Genomic DNA, 22,863 nt, shown 5'->3' with positions numbered 1-22,863 from the left:
TCATGCAGCTTCAATGTACGTCACTCAATAGCGTCCGTGCGGAAACTCGCGTAGGAACTTTGTTCCGCGGCACTTAATATGACGCTAATAATAAATTTACATTATTTAATGAAAATAATACACCGAAACGGTACGCAAGTGGACCGAACCGAACAGGCCGAACCGAACGGTTCAATACATCCCCGTGAACCGTTACACCCCTACTATCTAGTGTAATTTTCAATTTTAATGAAGTTTCATGTCCATGGAAACACCATGTGTTCTGACGTTTGGGTGGTTTAAGAGAATATGGTTGAATATGGTGATTTAAACAAATGTACATCTCCTCACACTGTTAACATTGCAAAAGTAAGATTTAACAACAGGTTGAGAGCAACATTTGAGCAAAAACGCTACATTTTGCTGAAGGTCTAGCTGTGTTCTTCCTGTACTTATCTCTGTGTGGTTCAATTGAAGCACTGATAGCACAGTGTGACTGGTTTCATTTTGGTGATTCACTAAAGTTTTGACTAATGTCTGCCTTTATTTATCATTACACTTATCACATGTAACATTCACAACTGAAATGAAATACTGAAAGAGGGTGGGTGGGCAAAAAAAGAACACCAGTGTAGTTAAATCCTTTATCCCAAATAAATTGAAAGTGCACCTAAAACAGAAATTCCTCAAAGTATATATATATATATATATATATATATATATATATATATATATATATATATATATATATATATATATATATGATATGATCAAGACTTACCTTTTTGAAAGTTATTATTCCTCCATTTGCTCTAAATCAGGTCGGATTGTACCCTCTGCAGCTACACAACTTTTCTCTTTGCTTGCATGTTTGCATCTCTCTGTCCTGTCATCCCCACTCATGCATCTATCTGTCAACGTTTACATCAAAGCAATTCTACATAGTCTACCCCTCATAACAACAGGAGATGTTGGCTTATTAAAAAATCATACAACCTGCTTTATGAGGCAGAAAATGTCTGGAGAAACATCTGTGAAACAAGTTGCTCATTAAATATGCACCAGCTACATTCTGAATTCCTTTTTGCTCTGGCATGGCAGCACTATAGAGAGAATCCGCAGTGCTGGCCCCCCAAGCATATTTAAGTCGCACCATTCTCTCAAAGAGCAGTCATCTTACCGTCAGTGTGCTCCTCCCCAATTCATCCAACCTCCGCAGGGAGGGAGCAGCCAAGATGCCTCAGACAATGCCAAAAAATTAGTGACTAGCCTCTGATTGTCTTCGAAAATCAAGAGCTATGGTTGTATTTTCTGGTTTCCAGAAAGCATTTGTGCAGGCTAAAGAGTTAATTAATGCCGTTTTGATTCTGAAGTGGTTGCCCCCCGGAGACAGGCGCACTCCCCAGGCAAAAGGATTGGAGGGGAAGCGCTGAAGCAGGCAGGCAGCGAGGAAAGCGAACAATGCTAGAAGACACATTAAACAAGACACATTTCAAAGGGTTCATTATAGGGCTTTAATGCTGCACTGCTCTTAACCTTGAGAAGTGCTTTGAACATATATTTTTGAGATGCATATTCAAGCTTTAATCATTCCTCGTGTTCTCGAAAAATCTTATGTGGCGTCTGAATTTTATTTTTAAGTCTGACTCTCACATGAACTGCAGAAAATGCAAAAATATTGAATCCAAAAGCTGTACTGTGAGATTAGGCAGCTATCCAAATGTTACGGTATAATCCAGTCTTTGTCCTCTGCCATTTGTAGCTACCAACAATATGCCATATTTTCACTGGTTTTATAATCGATAGCAGGTTCTAATGCCCACAATGGAGCATTAAAATTTTCCAATAGCATAACCAAGATTTGTGCAAATTTGTGCAATACAAATTCCTCTTTGAAGAGCTAAACAGGCTTCTACTACACATACATATCCATTTGTTCAGAAAGAAAATCTTCTTTTATTCAAAGCAAACATTATGAAGTCTATTAGTACATCAGAGGTGCATTCATTTATTTGCAAATGATGCAAATAGGCCAGCCAAACCACAAGACACACTTGAGTATTACATTAATTGTAATGTGAGTTAGCCTACATAAAAGAGGCTGCTGTATGCACTGGCAGCATTGAATAAATAGATTTATTACTGATCTAAGGAGATGCATTAAAGGCTTTTATACAATGTGTCTTTCTGTCAATAAAGAGCAAGCCCTGGACAGTGAAGCACTAATGTTCAAAACATAGTGTTTTATCCACTGAACCACTAATGTGAACCTAAAATGTCTTATTTCCTTAATAAATTCACCGAACAACATCCCCAAAACTCCTCACCCTTTTTGAGCTGCATGTAATAATAACACTACATTGTGCCACATTTCTAAACGTTCTATTTCCACTTTCCACATTTTTAAACGCTTTATAATAACTTTTTTAAGCATTTGTACAGTAAATACTTATTTCAGCCATTCTAAAAACGTCTACAAAGCTTTACCAATGTGTGTGCAGGCTTTCAATCTTCCAGGAATTTCCCATCATAATAGGGGTTTTCAAATATTGTCAACTGAACTACAGTAGATTGCTTGAGTTGAAGGTGTTTCACATCACATCAACTATTTAAACACAGGCCTCTCCTGAGAAGAGGGGTCAGGACTGCCCCACCTAAATCAGTTCCACTAATCATAATAAGTCATTGTGTTGGGTGAAACTGAGTATCTATAGGTTCCATTTGTACAGTGGACACAGAAGTTCTGGTTCAGTCCTGTATCTGACCTTAACCCTTTTCGGACTTGTAGTGTTGTGCAGACACAGGAATAGCACACATTATCACTATGAAATCTATTTAGGTGCTTGTAAACTGTTTTACTGACGAACTTGATTTGGAAAACTGTGTAAATGTTCGACATGAGGAATGTGGTATGACCCAGCTAGTTACGGCTAGTGTTTTTTTTTTTGTCTCATAATTGCAAAATGTTTTCATTTTATTTCATTACATTTTGAATTGTTATTACATGATGCATATATCGCGAAAACATGGCTTCACAGAAACACACACTATGACTGTGTCAGCAGCTAATAACTGCAGAGCCAGGTGCAGGTGAAGTGTGAGCGTAAAGATAATAAACCGATGTGATAGGAGTGGGCAAAGCCTCTTTGCTGCCATGAGCACAGATCAGTGAGCGCTCCGACCTGCTCAAAGCCAATGCTGAGGTCACTATCAGTTCACTGCATCACTCTAATCCTCACCGGGTCGCCCTGTGCCACTGTATGCCTGATGCCCTCTCTGTGGTTACTGGATGTGATTTCATCTTTAATCATATGAGACTCTTGTCATCAATAAAACATCCAGACGCCTTAAAGCAGTCAGTGTTTTAACACCTTTTACTGTGGCTAAATGAACTGTAAATAGTGTTTCTTGCCGTACACAGGGTGTGAATAAAGAGCAATAAAGTTACTAGTTTGTGTAAGACACCTCACAGCCCGAGACTGAAGAGAGTCAGAAGTGCATCCACCAGGCTGTCAATAAGCTGAACTCTCCTCTGCCCTCTCTTTGCTGCAGCCTATCATGTAATGGGGTTGAGAGTGACAACATTTGGATTCCCTGTATGTGCTTTACATGTGGTAGAGATGACGCTGACCTGAACCTAGTTGGATAGTGTTAATGTCGAGGCCTAGACACATTCATCCAGCACTTTTCTTTCTTCACCGGGCCCTCCACACAAATGGAACTCACCTATTCACGCATCGAGCGCTGCACCAGTGCCCACAGACAATGGCCACAAGGAGAGTTAATTGTCTTGCCAAAGGACAGTATTCACTGGTTTGTAGATCCACCGACCTTTTGGGTTAGTAGATAAATCAAACCAACTGAGCCAGCACCCAAGTTTGACAGGTCATTTAAAGGGATATTTCAGGATTTTTGACATAGGGCCTCATTTCCTAGTTATCCAGAGTGTTGCTGATTTCTGGAGATGTTTTTTTTTTTGTAATTCATGCAGTTTTTATATTTGAAGAGGTAGGCTAGGCTTGTGCTAGGACATTTCTATGGTATCAGCTACACTGCATTAAAAACAGTCTGACACACTCCACAGTGCACCTCAGGAAAATCACTTATAACGCGAGACGATATAAATGTTTGTGTCGATAGAAAACATTTTGGAATATAGCTGACCTTGCATCACATGAATGATCGCATTTTGAGGGACTATTTTTTCTAGCAGATCACTCCGCCGCTGCGTAGCTTATATAACCACAAAGCTGATGCTGCTCAAATATAAGGTATTTTAAATGCAAAATAGTCAAAATTACCAGACTGTTTTTAATGCAGTCTAGCTGACATCGTAGAAATGCGCTAGCTTTGCATAAGCCTAGCGCCACAAAACTCTTCAAATATAAGGACTGCTTGAATTACAAAAAAAATATCTCCAGAAATCAGCAACACTGGATAACTAGGAAATGAGGCCCTATGTCAAAAATCCTGAAATATCCCTTTAACTCAAATCTAAGCACGTGCTATGATTGTGAGTTGCAATTTCCCATCAAATATTGTAAAACCCTTTTCAGAATGTTCTCTGGACTGAAAGGATCTGCTCATTCTTCTTGATTAGAGTCTATTGCTTTGTCCGTAATTTCAGAATGGCACAATCACACTGGAATCGCTACAATCAGCCACGGCGGCGCCCCAGGTTTCACTCCTAAGTGGAAATACAAGCGCTTCTAGTCAAAACATTTTGCCTGCCGTTCCAGTCCAACGGGGATAAAGTTCTTTATTTGTCCGAAATGAAAGACACACTAATGTATTCACGGTGTACGCAAAGACTGTCAACAATGTTTGAGAGGAACATATTGCTGCATTATCCAATTCCCTAGACCAAGGTATGGCGTTACATGAAGGAGTTTGTTTTCCTATTTTGTGTGCAAATTGCATTTAATACCAAACATGTTTGAAGGCAGTTTCTACGACACCATTAGCTTTTGAGCGGGAGTGAGGTCTTGGTGCGGATTTGAGTGGTGTTATATCCCTCAGCGGCTCTGGTAGAGTGTCATTGTGCCTCTGAGCCCTTGAATGATACGTCTGTGCGACGAGGGTCAGATGAAAGCCTCCATTTTGATGCGGTTAGTGCTGGTTTGCCTTATATTCCTGTCGCTGTCAGAAACACTTGGGCAGATAGTGTGAAGAGCGCACTGCCAGCCGGTGCCTGTTAACACATGAAAAGACGGCTCTCCCAACCCGCGGACATCGCCGGGCGAAGCATTGTCTGCCGCATTGTGCTCTGGTTTCTTTGTGGATCAGACAGACTTAGTGTAAACAGCCAAAACAAAGCATTAGCCGAGGTGGAAATCTTGTTTGAAATGTTGCATCTGTCAAGCAGTTGTTCCAGGATTTTCTGAAATGTTTTTTCTAGGGTAGCAGGGTTGGGTATGTCATGTTTAAGGTGGCCTCTGGAGTGTGAATGTGCATTTTTGGAGTTGTAAGTTTAAATTCAGCAATAACGTTAGGTTTGTATTCATTTCCAACATTTTTTAAACTGTGTAAGATTTGTTTTTATTTGACCTTTATTCACACAGTCTACTGGAATCCTAACCTCAAAGGGGATCCTACATAAACCAGTGCATTCGGATGAAAGGACTTTGAATATGGCAGGTTTGTGATTCCAAATGATAATGATCATTTGGAGATCTTCCGTTTGGAGATTTATTTCCAAAACGGTATAGGCCCCAGCTCACCAACTGAAATGATGACATGACATTCTAGAACAGTCTTAACATTCGTTAAAGCAACCCATTAAGGCAAGGCAAGTTTATTTGTAGAGCACCATTCATACACAAGGAAATTCAAAGTGCTTCACAGTTGCATAAAATTACAAGAAAACTGATCAAATCAATAAAACATCAACATAAAAATGAATCAATTACTTTCAGTTGTCATATACATGGGTAAAAAGAACAGTTTTCAGCCTGGATTTGAACATTGTCACTGTCTCACATCCTCGTGAAGACTGAAGAAACACAGCCTCACCGTGTTTATTATTGACTCTGGGGACCACCAGGAGACCCCTCCCTGAAGTTCTCAGGGCCCAAGATGGTTCATACGGCTGTAACATGTCAGTGATGTACTTTGGTGCCATGAAAAGGCACACAAGCAGAGCTGTTTTGAATTCTATTTTCTGAGTGACAGGAAGCCAGTGCAGAGACCAGAGCACTGGTTCATTAACCATTCATGTTAAGGGTCCCATGCAGTGTTGGGGAGTAACTAAATTCACTTTCATTTGAGAGTTTTTAGAATACAGTTACTTTCCAAATATTAATATTAATATTAATACATCCCAGTATCAATCATTTTTATTTATTGACCTTTATTTAACTAGGAGAGTCCCGCTGAGATTAATAATCTCTTTTTCAGAAGAGTTTTTCAGGGAATCTATTGTACATGTTTTTAGTGGTAGGGGAAACCGGAGTACCCGGAGGAAACCTACGGAAACACGGGGAGAACATGCAAACTCCACACAGAAAGGCCCTGTCCAGATGGGAATCGAACCCGGGACCTTCTTGCTGTGAGGCCTGAGCGCCTGGGAATACCCATGCTGCTTGCGCGCTCGAATCATATCACTTGTGATATTTGGGCAGGCGCTAGCCAGGCTAGCCTTATGCCACAGTTCATACAAACACTGCACATGTGTAACATGATGCTGTATCTGCTGCTCCTGTGCATTTGCCAAGAGAGTTTTTTAGTTCTAAATTTATAGTAAGTGAGTTTATAACAGTGTTCCAACAATCGCAGTCTTCATTTTTGTAATTATACGCCGTATAATGACAATCAATGTGAAAGTTTTCAAAGAGTATTCAGAATACAGTACTCTGTTTAGACAAAGTAACGGAATACGCCACTTAATATATTTTAAGGTAAGTATTCAGTATTCAGCAACTAAATACAATTTCAAAGTATTCTCCCCAACACTGGTCCCATGTTACAACAGGAGTCTAATATCTTTGGGTTACCAAGAGCTGATTCTTCCCAAAATACTAAACTGTTTTCTGTAAAGAGCCACAATCAACCAATGTTAATGCAAACACTGAATCTGGACCAAATTGGGTGTAGACCATGACTATTTAGCTGCATTTTCCTGTCCTGAAACACTCCAACGTGTCTCTCTCTTGTAGAAAATTTAAATGCATGGCATCAGTAAGGTTACACCTGGGGAGGATGATGAAAACAATAAAGAGAGGGATAAAACCTAACACTTTGGTGTTATTAAATCTAGCCAGACATAGCCATTAACTGATTTTTAAACGGAAAGCGTCATGCATACAAGTGCTTGTCATGGAGATGAAGAGCTATTTCTCTCACACCTGGGACTGGGAACAACAGTGAGAAGGTACAGACAGGACCCTCTCAGTGCTAAACAGGTTTCACTTATCTCTGTGTGACAGGCTGTTTTGGACTGCAATTGCGGGAGAAAATCAAATAAAAATGTGGCAGAAACAAATCACTTGTTATCTGTTTAGAAAATATGTCCTTTATTGAAAAACAGCTAGATAATAATCCAGGAATGGATAAGAAAATGAAGTGCCAATAAAGGCAAAGGAAACGTTTCTAGAGAACAGATCCAAATATGATGTTGTTGTTTCATTCCACTATTGCAATTTAAACGGAATAAAAAAGAGAGTGCAATGAGCAAACAAAATAATGCCGCGCACTTGTGTAAAGAAAGCGCAGATCTAAAGTGTGGTTCCATCCAGATCAGGTTCCATTGATTTGTGAGCCGCGCTCTCGTACGCAGGACTTCACACGTGCACGGGCCTTTGATCACAGCACGTCCCACAGGGTTTAATCCTGAGAGACAAATCCTGTGGCCCTAACCAGTCTGATCAATGAGAGGAGAAATCCACAAGAGCACACTACAACACACAGTCGACTGCAGTGGCTCCGGCTCCTCACGCGTGATCGATAAAAACACCAACACCATTATGTAAATCATGTCCCTCATGAAACAGAAAGTGACTCTTTGCCCGTAGTTCATCATGTCTGTATTACGCAACGCCAAGACGAGTGTTTTGTTTAATTCACACTGTTGTGCAAAGTATGTGTTACGGCTGGCCCTCAGAGTGCTGAAAACACGCAGGTTCTTCAGCGCTCTGGTGGGATTTTAAAGCCTGCAACAGTGGCACAGATGGTAGAGCAGGTAGTGTCCTGATTGGAAGGTCGGGGGTTCAGATCCTGGCGAGATCCCGGCACTTTGTAAGCATTGTCAAATATAGTGCATGAATGAGTGAGTGATTCCTCAGAATGATTAAAAATAAAAGCGCTATAAAAGTGGAGACCATTTACCATTTAAACATGGTCATGACTTGCTCTGATCATTTCACCTATAGCCAAGCACAAATGACTGTGTTGGCGATGGGCTTGAAGGGAAGAGAAAAACAAAACACAAATTAATCGTTTATTGAGCCCTTTTAGAATTCACTTCAAAAGTATAAATCAGCTGCACTTTGTACGTACTGCACAAATGCGAACAGTACATTCACTGAAAGGCTGAGCAGTAAATGGTGCTCTTACAGATATTACATGACACATGTAATTGTCTGTTATTATAACAATGTGCAGACTACTTCCTTATCTCTGTAGAGTACATTTTAAATGCAGCAATTTAAAAAATAAAAATAAAAAACACACTCTGCTGTCTGCATCTTTTTCCACTATATTCCATTGTGCTGTTCTGGTTTTATATAAGTACTTTTGTAATAGTAGGAGCCGTCAACGGTATTACTCCGCCCGTCAGCTGGGGGCGCTGTATAAAAGGGCACATTCTACCTGCGTTCGACCTCTTGACCCCTTGTTCTTCCGTGTCTGCCTGGTGTGGAGGTGGTGTAGCCTAAGGCTCTCGTGAGCAGGTAAAAGCAAATTCCCGTAGTACAACTTGACAAATCTATATTTGTTAGCTCTAATCCGAGCCCTGTGTTTGGTGCAGCTTTGGGTCTGGGGTGCGCTTCAGGCGCAGTGCGAGATGGCGGTGCTGTAGGTGGGAGGTGTGGTTCCCCACGGGCCAGTACGCGAAGCATGACGTCCCCACGAGTATGATGACTCCAAAAGCGTTGTGTGCTCTGCACATGTACGAAGTAAACCAGTGTAGGTTTAGCAACTAACTTTTGGATTTTGTTTAGAACACGAATTGAACCATCTCGAACCTACAGAAACAACCATTGCTGCTTTGTTCATGCGGACGGAAATGAAAGCGAAGAGTGTCTGAAAAATGTGTGTGAACTGTGAAACAACGGAGAAACGTGATGAGCGTTGTTGCCAATGAATGGACTCTTGCCAACCTGTTTTTTTTCCTTTTTTATTTTTTGTTGGGACACAAACTGACATGAACTGAAGACTTAACTTATTTTATAAACCTGAAAATAAATTGGATAAAATTAGTGGAACGACTGGCCTCTTCAATGAACAAACCTGTGGTCCTTTTTTAATGTGTTATTGTGTTGAGCTAAAGCCTTCCACTCTGTCACACTTTCATAAAGAGTTGAGTCATATAGTGTGGCCATGGGAACAATAACAATCACGGAAATATAAATAGGGTACTGCAAGAACTTTTTCTGTGCGATACGTTTAAAACATACATAGGGGGTCATTCATCAAGACAGGTGCTAAATAGCAAGTGCAAGCTGGAAAATAAAATAAAGCTATTTGTAAGCATGTTGCACCTAATTTTCCTTATACAATGTCGTGTGTGATATGCAAATGAGAGAATTCTACTCTCCTGCTGATCCATGTTACATGTGCTCCTAGTTCTACATATGGGCAAATGCTTGGTAAATGACCCCAAAATGTAGAATTTATGCTTTGTTATGTTATAAGATATTGAAAATATTTACTCATACAGTGAATGCCTTAATCAGATACAGACACACAGCCCCGGTCCTTGCACCGCTGAGAGAGCATGTGTAGGTGCCTGCCGTTAGATTTATTGGGTTTGGGGCTGGCCCCTGCTGTGAGCTCTGTGGTTCTCGTGTCTCTGTGTGAAGCCGCTGCTCTGAACTGACCTTGTGATGGAGGTGTCACATCGCGGTGCTGTTACCATTACTCAATTAGACGGAGTTAGCTACAGGCTAATGTGACAGTGGCATGCTGGGAGAACCAACTCTGCATCATATTTTGCTACGGGAGATTTACACTGGAAGGGTATGAGGTTTCACTGGTGAGAGGAAAAGAGAGCAAACAAATGTTGTTCAGCGCTTGAAGCTGATGAGAGAATAGACTGCAGCGAAGGCCATTTCTGTTATAAATACTCAATTCTTTGCATGCCAGCCCTTTTTCAAAATCAACCTCCTTCTTCTGCTCATTTTCAACTATCTTTTACTGTCTCACAGAAAATGTACAACTTTGACCACATGCTATGTACTGCAACAAAGATCTAAATCTCTAATTTCATCTGCTTCTGATCCTGTCTCGTGGAGTCTTTGTTTTGGGGCTGCTCTGGGGCTATAGCTGCTGGGCCCTGTATGTTTTGGCTCTTCCTGTATGTCGTCTCTTCCCCCGTTCGGCATATAGTGGAGTCCAGACGCCCCGTGTGTGGAGTGTTTTTCCCCCAGAGTGCAGCACAGGGCTCACCGCTTTGCCACTGTCAGATGCTAATAACACTATCGCTCTGGTCAACTTTAGGCAGCATGAATGGCAGACAGCGCCAGGTAGGGGGAGTATGTTATTATTTAAAATGATCTCAAATTATTTACAATGAAGATTGGTTTTATGTAAGGGATACTGTATAGAACGCTGGTCATTATCGGGAAAATAAGTACCGACAAGGCGAACCGGTCTTGAGGTACTCATTTTCCCGATAATGACCTACAGTATCATGCTTATTACAAGGCCATTTGCCAACTGTACACACACAACATAAACTTCATACACTTTTATGAAGGTCGAAAGGTTTATTTAATGACTTCCACGGCAAATAATTCCCCAAAGTTTGCGCGTTGCTTGGCAACGTTTGGCTAGGCAAGTAGCAGCAAGGCTAGCTAGCCGAGCTACTTAATCCAATCCAATCCACTTTATTTGTTTTAAATGTTTCCAAAGTGCTGCACATGAGATCCTAAAAACAGATACAATACTTATTAGCTCTACCACAAAAAACAAAACAAATAAAACAAAAAAGAATATACTAAAACCTTCATAAAACAATAAATAGTTTGTAAAAGACATAAATTAAAAACAATGAATAAAACAATAAAACAAACGAGATAAAATGAATAAAAGACACAGGGACCATACAACTCACGCGGTGTTAAAAGCCAGAGAATAAAAATGGGTCTACTTAGTTAAAGGTGCAGTTGGAGGAATGGTGGTGAATCTCTGGGTAGGTTGAGTCGGACTCACGCTAACTTCACAAGCGATTCCCCCAACTTCTCTCGCAGTGACAGGGACAGAGATAGTGTCCGCTACTACGTACGTCCGGAGTGATATGATAAAGACCTGTATTACAAGCGCAAACTCCGTTGCCATTGGCAGCGGTCATTATTTTTTTCAGAGGTCCTGCATCAGAAAATAATGACCGGTAGAACGTTGGAAAATCCCATTCAAATCAATGAAGCATTCTACTTAATTGTGAAACGCCGTATAATAACATCAGCTAAACTTCTCCGCTGCTGTCTTGATCTCCATTGCTGTCTCGATCCTGTATCTTTACCCGGTCAAGTCTGGGCATCTCTGAGTTTAAAAGTTGTAATTACCACTTTGAGCGGCGTTCCAAGGCATTTTTACAAATGGTAAGTCAGAAATTTGCCAGTTGCCAATTGCCTGGAACATACCATTAGAGTTCAGTCGCTGAGCTTTAACTTCTGGAGGAACTTGACAGGGGACAGGTGCTGGTTACAGAGAGAGAGACATTGTTTTAAGTTGGATTTAGGTATTGAATTTGGCAACCTCAGTTTGGGGATCATTCTTCTTTCAGATTGGATAAACATATAACCATTTACTGCAAAAAAAAAAAAGAAAAAAATTGTAATTGTAAATAAATCGGTGTTACAATTGTTATTGGCAAAACAATATTTGATTTGGACATCTGAAGAATGATTCACTAAAATGTACCCTTCCTTTCAGAATGAGTTAACATTTGTCCCAAAACGAAACTGGAGGTTTAGTTTTTTCATCATGGCAGCCAGCTGTTTAAACATGGAAAAGTTGTACTGCTGCTCAACAGGATTTCAGCACCACGGACAGCGACATAGCAGGCCACAGTGCAAACAAGCGCTCAGGCACTCACACAGGAAGCCAGTACTTTCAAGCCTGGTATCCAGGATGATTCCCCTCTGTATATTTTATACACAGGGGTTTCAGTATCAGTCTGGGCAGGGAGCTGGCTGTTGCCGCTTATGCCAAACTCAAACGGATCCGTGCAATCACAATCATTTCTTTGCGATCACGTGTTGTTTGCGAGCAGCGTCACAGTTGGGATGCGGAAGTCCCCTCCATAATAATAATCTAGAGAGCCGAGTTTTGTTTTTGTAATGAGCGGTAAATGACCAAAACACATCGACAGTTGGTGAGTTTTGTGATTCATAATTAATTCTGTTTGAATATTAACACAAAATCACTAATAACCCTACTTACTGCCCTTCACTGATTGGTTGACTCCATTTCTCGTTTGCTTGCATATGTTCCGCTGTAGAAATCAAGTTGATGCAGAGTCTTACCAGACTCACACACTGGTACAGTGGTGAGTCTGGATTGTTCCAGGCTCAGTACTTTCACCATTCTCCTTGTTTCCAGTGTTTCGAGGGTTTGACGAATAAGTTTGAGACATCCAGTGGACTGAGGCAATATCTTATTTAGCAGCACATGCTGTTGTGGACTGTCTGCATTTTATTCTGGAGACCTTGGAGATCTTGAAGAGGCCATTGTAGGGCCCATTGTAGACAGCGCCATTGTTTGGCTATTATGCCCTTCGGCAAAAGTAAAACCTTCTCTTCTCCATAAATTGTAATAAAGTGTAAGATGTCAATGCTGAGATTTCAAAACAATTAAATAGGCAAGCCTTACTTCTTAATGAAAACAAAACCATGCAACTATGTGGCAAGTAGATGGTGAGGTAGAACAGTACAGCAGTTTAAATTAGGTTACAATTAAAGTTCCTAGGATTGAAATAAGTTTTCTGCCAAGTGAGGAGGAAATAACATTATGACAAGGTTGAAAGTCCGGTCCTGTAGAATGTCAGACTTTTGGTATGCAAAGGCCTCACACCATTCTCCAAATCCTATTACGCCCGAGCTGGGATATTCTCCTTCTTTGATGAGTCATTTGAAGAAGAGCTTTTATATTAGCGCCTGATTTATTGGCCTATCTGTAGTTTTCTGTGTTTTACTGTTACGGATGAGCAGCCCATAAAAAAAGCTGCTGACCAGGCTGCTGGAATGTTTAACATTTCAGTCAAACTGCGCCTTAACCCCGGCGAGAGGGTAAATATGTACTCTCTCCAATGATGTCCCTCCCCTGTTCCAGCGCTAATGCAGAAAGTATAGGCTCATCATATCAAGGAGAAAATGGCTCCACACATCCATTTCTTTAGTACAGGTCACTCCCCATTCAATTAAAAAAAGTCTAGATCACAGTAACCATTTAAAGCCATGATTTTGACATGACCTTGCTCGAAATTTACCAAGGGGATTTTTGACACATGCGTCTTCATCTCCAGCCGTGTGCGCCTATTGCCTATGTGCATGGTAAACATGTACACAGCTTTCCGATAATTAGGGCTCCATCTGGAGAGGGGGGGAGGCGAAATCAAGTGAGTGTTCTTGATGGAGAGGCGGCCTCAAGCAGAGTGGGATAATCTGTTACATTATCACAGACAGAGCAAGTGGTAGCAAGGTAAACAATAGCTAATGGGACAATAGCACTGTTATGATTGCAAGCAAAGTATAGCGACATCCTCGAGAAACAAAAACAACTGCGGCTCGTTCTATGTCAAAAATCAATATGAAAGCGAACTTCATGACCGTGTGATTTACTTCAAACCTTGTAATGAGTGTGTGACTTGGATGGTGTTTTGTGTAGCTTATGTAAATAATAAAGAATTAACCTCTTTCCCCCCGCCTTAACCATTTTCTCCAGTTCAGCTTTACCCAAATGTCAAAGCTTCTGCTACCCTATTAGGGAAATACCATATATACAAGGCCACATTTTCACAATCTAAACCCATATACAAAGTACTTCTAATCGAGGTTAAAAACCACATGGACATTACCGAACACATAACAAACAAAACATCAATGAACCTAACCAACATCTATGAAGAATTGATCTGTTATTTAATGATGTCATTTGTCTTTTTCTGTTTAATTTGGTGCTCCTTTGTTGTTTGCTTTTGTTATAGAGTTTGGGGAAATCTACTGTTACCATGGAGATCCGCCATGTTGGCAGCATACATTTTTCATAGACTAACACTGACTAAATGCGGTGTAGGGAGTGGAGAGTAAAGCCATGGAACGACTTGTTTTTTACTGCTGGTATATACAGTACATCTGGCTCACTGTGGAGTTCAAGTGTTTTAATGTGAACAATGGCTCCAGTATTGTACAACTGAGTCTCCACTAGGGCTGAAAGATATATCGTATCGATATCGAGATATGAACATTCAAGATATCAATATCGCAAAAGAGAAATATATGGTGATCGTTTTTATATTGAGATATGAACATTCAAAATGTTCTAATTTAAAAAGCAGGATACAAACGATATAGATTTTCATCAATAAAACTTCACTCTTTTGTATTCTGATTAAAATTTTCACCTAACCTATAGAGATATCTGGCATCAATATCGAGATATGAAATTTTGTCCATATCGTTCAGCCCTGCTTTGTAACTGCTGCAGATCCCGCGACGCTTAGTGGTGTGACGTCACATTCCAAAAAAAACTGATCCTAACTTTTTTGTTGTTGTTGCCGCATTTTTGTCTCATTTTGGAAGTGTTTTTTTTTTTTTTTTTGGTCGCTCATCAGTCACTTTTTAATTGTATTATTATTGTTTTCTGGCATGTTTTTGTCGCTCTTTTATTGCTCTTATTTGCTTTTTCATGCTTGTTTTCGGTGTTTTATTGAGCCTTTTTTTTTCCAAGCAAGAAGCTTTTAGATTTGGATAAAGCCAAACTGGAGAGAATGTGCTCGGTTCAGGTGGGGTGTGTTAAAATGAGAGACCACAACTGTAAACATTACCGATTCATATGCATGCATACAATACATCATAATGTGAAGAACAAGCCCTAACACTTATAATCATTTTGAGCAATCAATTAAAAATCGAGAGCTTTTCAAAAGCCATGATGTCGGCCTGACACTCGCACTTATGCCAACCCTAATCACTTCAAACAGATGCCAACTTGAAACTTCAAACACTCATAACTGGATATATGTAAACAACTATCACGCCAAGTTGGAAGCAAATATGGTCATGCATGATGTTTTTTTCAAAATATCGCACATTTGATATATGGAACATGGCTTCCTCTGGGTGATGGAGAGATAATCCCACCACTTTGTCATGACCTTGTTCAAATGTACTGAGGGGAATTCTCCCGGTCTGCGTGTGTGTGTGTCAAGTTTAAACACTCACAGCTTCACATTATTAAGGGACCATCTGGTGAACGGCTAAGCTAAAGAATCAGCGCTTGATGGAGAAGCGGCCTCCAGCGGAGTGAAATAATGTCCCACACCCGCACACAATGGACCAGATCTTCGCATTGTTTTAGCAGCAAAAAAGACTAACGTTGTCACTGAAACTCGCTCCTAACGTCAATACATCCCGTTCCCAGGCTTTATAGTTCCTGAGCAGGATCATAAAAGTGTTGCCTTTCAACTGTGTTCAGGGGTAAAAGGATATAGACTGCCTTGAATTATTATTTTACCAATCGGAACACAGTGTAAGGGACTTTTATGTGCGCGCCGAGAGATGTCCCTAGAATATAAAGGATGCTGAAACTGCAGTTGAGGAGAATACAGCGGCAAATGCAATATTCACCACCCTAAAAAGTGCAGTAACTTTGACTGGAGTCAGACAAAGAAAGTGGAAGTTTGACTGTGAGATGTTAGGTAGAGGTAGGGGACGACTCAAACGTACTGAACGTATTTCTGAATCATGGCTGTTAGGAGCCCCTTTGTATATGAGCCACATTAATGCCTCAGTCGATCTCACACACATAAAACCATGTGCACCTTCCACAGAGGGACCATAGAGCGTCCTAACCAAATGTAGCAATGAACAGTGGAATTCAGGTCTGGTTTGGGTTTGATTGTTGAATGCAAGAAGAACAAATAAATATAGAAATAAATAAATCCAATGTCAAGGGGCATCTTTATGAATGAGTCCACATTGTGTTCAAATTCTGATCAAGCGCCGTAAAAATGTCCAGTTGTTGTGATGGAGAGGGAATGATGAGCGTATGATTGTTCTCATCGTGCTGCACTTCACTCAGTTTTGACACAATATGCAGCTGTGTGTGCTGTGTTTTTCCTTTGTTCGGCAGAGCAGTGTAACTTTTTTTTTCTTTGGGCACTTTTTGGTTGTCTTATGGTTGTTTTTCTGGCATGTTTTTGTCGCTCTTTTAGTCCTTCTTTGTTACTTTTTTTTGTCACTTATTTGCTTCGTTTTTGACCCTTTTTGTTGCCTTTTCATACTTTGTTTCTTGTCATGTTTCTTCCCGTTGCTTTTTTGTCGTGTTTCGCCACATTTTTGTTTGTCTTTTGTTGTATTATTGTTGCTTTTTCACCATATTCGGTCTCATTGCTGCTTTGTTTTTCATTAGCATATATCTATATGACTGTACACTTTGACTCTTCTAAATAAACATGGAACTGAAATGTTTTGGTGCGTGTTGCTCGTGGGGCTGATCAACGGTGTAACACACTTGCAAGCCTGCATCGATGCTGACTTGTTGGGCCTTTCTGAAACCGCTCAATTTGCGGAGTGGAGCTCGAAACGGATCACTCAGTGAGGAAAAGTGGGTGAAAATGTCACAAATTTCGCAACACACCAAACAACATCAGTTCCGTGTTTATTTTGGAGCACCTAAGTGTTAATTTGAATAACTTTATCGTCATATAGACATTTATTAATGAAAAAAAAGCGACAATGAGACCTAATATGATTTTATTGGGAAAGGGAAAGTTCTCACTTGTGAGTTTGAAGAAGCAAAGTAATAATATAATGTAAATACGACATATTTGAATCTGAATTACTCTGCGAACTCATGAGGGAACCTTTTTCTTCATTTAAAAGTATGAGTCGAACTTGTGATTTTTGCAACATGATGGGTTGTGCAGTTCGTGGGGGCGAGGGAGAGTGTGTCTGAAAGTCACAGCTCGAATTTCTCTGATGAGTGAACCTCTGGAGGTGCCCTCACTGGAGCCTGAGTGGAAGGGTGAAGGGGAAGGGAGGAGGGAACGGTTTCAGAAAGGCCCGTTGTGAAGGAGCCCCTTCTCCTCGATGTTTCAGACAGATCTTTCTTCGCACTAACATTTCGAGTGTTAGTGCGAAGGAAAAGGAAGGAGGAAGCGGTTTCGGAAAGGGTCTGTGTGTTCGCTAACCCATAAAATGCACCTTCTCTGTATAGAATAAACAGGAGTCAGTCAGAATTGATATTGAACATGTTAGATTGAGACTAATATAGTCAATTCCAGTACAAACAGTTCACATGAAAATACAAAATACAATTAATCAAAGTTAAATATTTGTACAAATCATTCTATTGAATTCAATATAACCAGTAGCAAAAGCTAAGGCTAAGGCTAAAGCTAGAGGGTAGCATAGCATGACAATCCGTATAAACAGATTGGGCTTCGATTTGAGGCCTACAAGCACAGTTAGCACAGTTAGCACAGTTAGCATTGTATTCTAGGTTCACACGTTTATATAAAGCATTCAATGCTCACCAACAATGTTCCCACAAGGGATAACAGCCCTCTGGAGCCAGGACTCCTCTGAAAAAGAGCTCCTTAATCTCACTTTTCTGGTTAAATAAAGGTAAAAGACAAGTCCCCTCTCTGCAGGTTCAAGGTATGGCTGGGTCTGAAAGTTTACATAGAGATATGAATTGCAAACCAAGATCAGCTCCTCTTCTCTCTGTGTCCAAGATGCCACAAACTTGCTGTGTGTGATGGTGCCGGGGCTCTCAGGAGAGTGAGGTGGGCAAGGTTGATTTTCACCACCTGCCTGAACTACAAAGGCCAAAAGGATGAAAATAAAGTGCGGTCAACATCTGCGCCGACAGATGATTGGGTCTGAATTATATTTTGATTAGAAACGTGTCACTCTGTCACCCACTCAGCCTCCTGCTCCTCTCTTTACAGCACAGAGATCTACTTTTGAAGAAATGTTTTACATTTGATACAAAGCATCGAGGATGTTGTCCAACAAAAACATTTTAATAAGTTGTTTATTATCCATCTTAATCCTAAACAGTAAACTGGAGTTGGAGCAGTCTTTTCTTTGCACTGAGGATGACGCATATGACTGTGAAATGTGTTCACAAACTTTTACACAAACAAACACGAGATCCGTGCTCCTGAGCGAGACGCTGCATGATCTGTACTTAACGAAAACCAACAGAACAGAGAAGAACGGTGGGCTGTGGACTATTAATGTATGCAGTGTCACACAGTCAAGAAAATTAACATATTTTATTCATGCTTGTAAATCAGGCCATCCAGCCTAACACAGAGTGAAGAAATATGTTTGCTTTTGTTACATATTTTTAAAGGACTTATGGCATGTTTGGCCATGACTAAGATAGAACACCAACAAGTGAACTCCATGTCTGGAGTCAGGACACAAACTTGACTCAGCACATTTTCTCCAGTTCAGCTTTACCCAAATTTAAAAATTTTCTTTACAAGATTTCACAGCCTAGAGTAGCGCCTTATGTGAAAGCTACGACCCAAAAAACTGATGTTTTTTTTGTTGCATTGTCACAGCGTTTATGTCACATTTGTGGGTTTTTTTCTCTTTTTTGTCGCTTTTGACTCATTTTTGTCATGTTTTCATCACGTTCTTGTCACATTTTTGTTGATTTTTTTAATTGTGTTATTGTTGCTTTTCCGGCACATTTTTGTCACTCCTTCTGTTGAGTTTTCATCTTCGCTTTTATCACTAACATGACAAAAAAAATTTCAACAGCAGGAGAAATGTGCTCAGTTCAGGTGGGAAAATGACACCTTATATTTATCTGTGGTGTAGCTTTAAACTGGCCTTTTTACTCTTGTGCCGTGTTTCTTTCCCGAGCGAACTCTTCTGTGTTAATGTTCTGATTGTACAGGAAGCCGGCGAAGACCACAGACCAGGTATCACCGCACGCACTTGGTTTGGAATGCCATTTACCAGCTCCTCGCCCTCCTTCACACCAGCAGGGCCTTTTCCCCTCTCCCCTGACGTGAATCAAAGTGACAAAATAACACCTCCATCTCCAAAACGTCCATCACTCCCAAAAGGTCACCATAACATTACTTGGACCTAGTTTGGACCCCGCTCTTTGTCCCAAAAAAAAAAAAAAAAAAGGCACACCATCCATTACAGCAGGAGGCGGCGGAGAGCCAAGTGCCCTCTCCCCTCTGCGCTGTCTATCAATGCCACGCGGGTGAAGAGGTAATTGGGGAGGGTTCTGCCCGAGCAGGCCAGGTGTCCATGGACATCGGTTTAAAAGAAGCTGGAAGTGTCCAGAGTGCAACAACAACAACAAAAAGACAGGAAAGAGTAGGTAACTGCTGTTGAACATGGGGCAATCGGACCGGAGCAGCGGGGCTTTTCTTTAGTTGCAATGCTCAGAGTTTAAATATATTTTGCTTCGATGCAATTCGATAAATTTGTAAAATATGGAAATTGCATTAAAATCAAGTATTGCTGAATTTATTCCCACATTGTGTAGCCCTATTGAACTAAATGGTAGAAAATAAAAGCGCTGGCTGCACCCTCCTCTTTTGTTAGCAGCTGGAATACAGGTGTTGGGATGTAAAAACTGCCTTCAGGCTCAGAGCCACTGATTCAACAGCTTGTCATTACAAACCCATACACGAACAAGTGACCCAGAACAACCAGGACCAAAATGAGGTTTCACTGCAAAGCGAGATGAACTAGTGTCTTATTAACACCAGCGACAGCAGATGCTAACAGGACAGCGACTCCAACACATTCTGAACATTGAAATCTTGTGTGTATTGTGGTGTTTGCAGTCGTCCACTCCTCTCTCAAGTTGAGGATTATTTACTCCAACAATTGTGAGGGGTTAGCTGTGAATGGAATCCCTAACCCCAAACCTAACCCTAACCCTAACCCATGATACATTCAGGGACAAATTAAAGAATCAGCAGACCCGCTAACCTGAAGGCTGGTGTTGCCTCATAGACCTTTATAGGGCAATTGACTACTTATGGTAATTTCCGCACACTTAACATATGGCCTCACTGCTGCACATCAGTAAGGTAAAGAAGCATTAAGTCCTCACCCAGCCAATCAGAAGAGATCACCCTACATTTGACCAATCAGCAGTTTTTTCTGAAGTCTGAAAAACACCCAAGTCTGGCTAAATTCATGGTACATTTCTTTACATAACTTCAAAACTGACCATGGTAAGTTGATGAAGCTCACACATTTTATTGGTGAGTAATTGTGCAAAGTGATGATATATGTGTTGGTTTTGGAGGACGTAGTGAAATGAGTGAAATTCTTGCATGAAAAAGGCAGGCACCAAATTTGATCATACACTCACATCACTACACCAAAAACCTAAAATTAGTTATTCCATATTTGGACAGGCCCGTTGCACCTATTATTCATACTTACAGTATATTCTTGACAAAGGAACCAATAAACCTTAGGACTATGTTTTTATTTAGCCAAAGGTTATTTTTAGTCAAAATTCTAGTCAAATAATACCAGAGGTGACTGACCCCGCCCACTGCACGTACAGCACAATCACAATACCAAAACTCAAACATCAATATTACAAAACACCTCCTGAATACCAGCACCCCTGAGACCTGAAAGTACTTTTTGTGTATTTTATATATACACTTTTTTTTTTTTTACTACTTAAGGACAATGAACTAAATATGGTAACTTTGTTTACAGTATTTTTCTTTTTTTTTTGCCATTTTAGTGCAAAGAACCAAACATGGTAACTTCGCTCACATTGATTTTCTGCATGATATTGAAACATTTGGAAAAATGTTATAACAGAGCTTGTGTTATGTCCCCCAATAACACTCTTCAGTTGGAATAATTTATTTCAAAGCATCTTCAATGAAGGTAGTCAAATCGTCTTCTGTACTGGTGGTTGACGTCTCGAACGTTTCGCCTCTCATCCAGAAGGTGTCATGGGTTTTTACTTTCTTCACACCACCTCCAACCATGACAGAATGACGCGACACACATCAAGACCCAGCGGACTGCCCTTTGGCAGCTGAGGACCCGGCTCCCCTCGTTCCTGCCCTGAGCCACTGCCAGACCCCTACCTCCGTTCGAGGTGGGCCCCTTCTGTTCCTGAGCCACCGCTGGACACTGTTCTTCGTCCAGGGTGGGCTCTTCTTGTCCTGGGGCCACCATCGAACTGGAACCTCGGTCTGGGGTGGCCTCCTGTTCGTGTCCTAGGTCCACTGCGGGACATTGTTCTTCATCCTGGGTGGGCCCTTCCTGCTCCTATCCCTCTACGTCACCCTGCCGGACACTGGCCTCCGTTTGAGGTGGGCCCCTTCTGTCCGGGAGCCACTGCTGGACACCATTCTCCGTCCAGGGTGGGCTCCTCCTGTCCTGGACTGTCATGATTCGTCTCTTGTTCATCTGTTTTTGTATGTTTTTCTTGTGTTTGGTCTAGTCCTGTGTTTTATTTTGACATGTGTTCTGTCCTTGTGATTTTACTTTACTTCCCTCGTTGCCTGCCTGCCCCGCCCTGATGTGTTTCACCTGTGCCCCGTTTCCTATTGTATTTACACCCCTGTGTTTCCCTTGTCCTTGGTCGCGTCATTGTCTTCGTCAGCCCCGGTTTTTGGTTATCTCTGGATTTTGTTATTTTGGTTTTCATCGTTCATTAAACATCGCCAGTTTTGTTGCAGTCCTGCATTTTGGGTTTTTACTTTCTTCACACCACCTCCAACCATGACAAAAGGCTTCATCAGCGAAAACTAAAGTTCTGTTCAGCTCGCAGCCTAGATAAAGACCAAAAGGGGAGGAGTTGGGGTAGGCCCGGTCCCTCCCCAGAAACTACCGGTAACCCTCCCTGTGCGTAAACACCTTTTGAAGTAGAGTGTCTCTAATGACCTGCTAACTCCAAAGTATCGATGTGTCCGGACCTCTTCAAAGCTGATCACTATTTCAAAGTCATTTAATTGAGTGCCCTATAAAGAGTTAATGAGCCTGCATGTATTCAAAACTGCATTACAAAACATACTTTTTTTTTCTCCTATGACATATCAGCATTTGACCCACAGTTCAATTTCTTGCATTTGGTTCAATATCCAGGCCTTATATTTGTGTTTGTCATTGCAGCTGTCGAAAGGTGCACTTCTGCATGTGTCCATTCAGCGTGCGCGCCTCCACAGAGCCACAGTGTTCCGGGCAGAGGCAGCTTGAGTGGGAGGATGCTCACTCTCCACCAAACTGCCTCTGCGGCCCTCACTTTTAATGATCCAGAGTTTGCCCTGGACTGCTACTCTCAAATAATAGTAAGCATGTTTGGAAGCACTGCCAGATGGCTTCAAATCACTATTTCTTTAAGCTACATTTTATAAACCATCACCCAAGTGCAAATTGCGTCAGCTGTCCCGTATAATGAGATATTGTTTCATGTTTGCAGAGTTAAAACAGTGGTGGCCGATTGATTTAGACCTGCCGGTGTCTGACCTTACCTCAGTGA

This window comes from Gobius niger (assembly GCF_951799975.1).
Source record: "Gobius niger genome assembly, chromosome: 3".
Classification (NCBI taxonomy): Eukaryota; Metazoa; Chordata; class Actinopteri; order Gobiiformes; family Gobiidae; genus Gobius; species Gobius niger.
The sequence above is the reverse complement of the archived record's forward strand: the minus strand, read 5'-3'. Positions refer to the sequence as shown.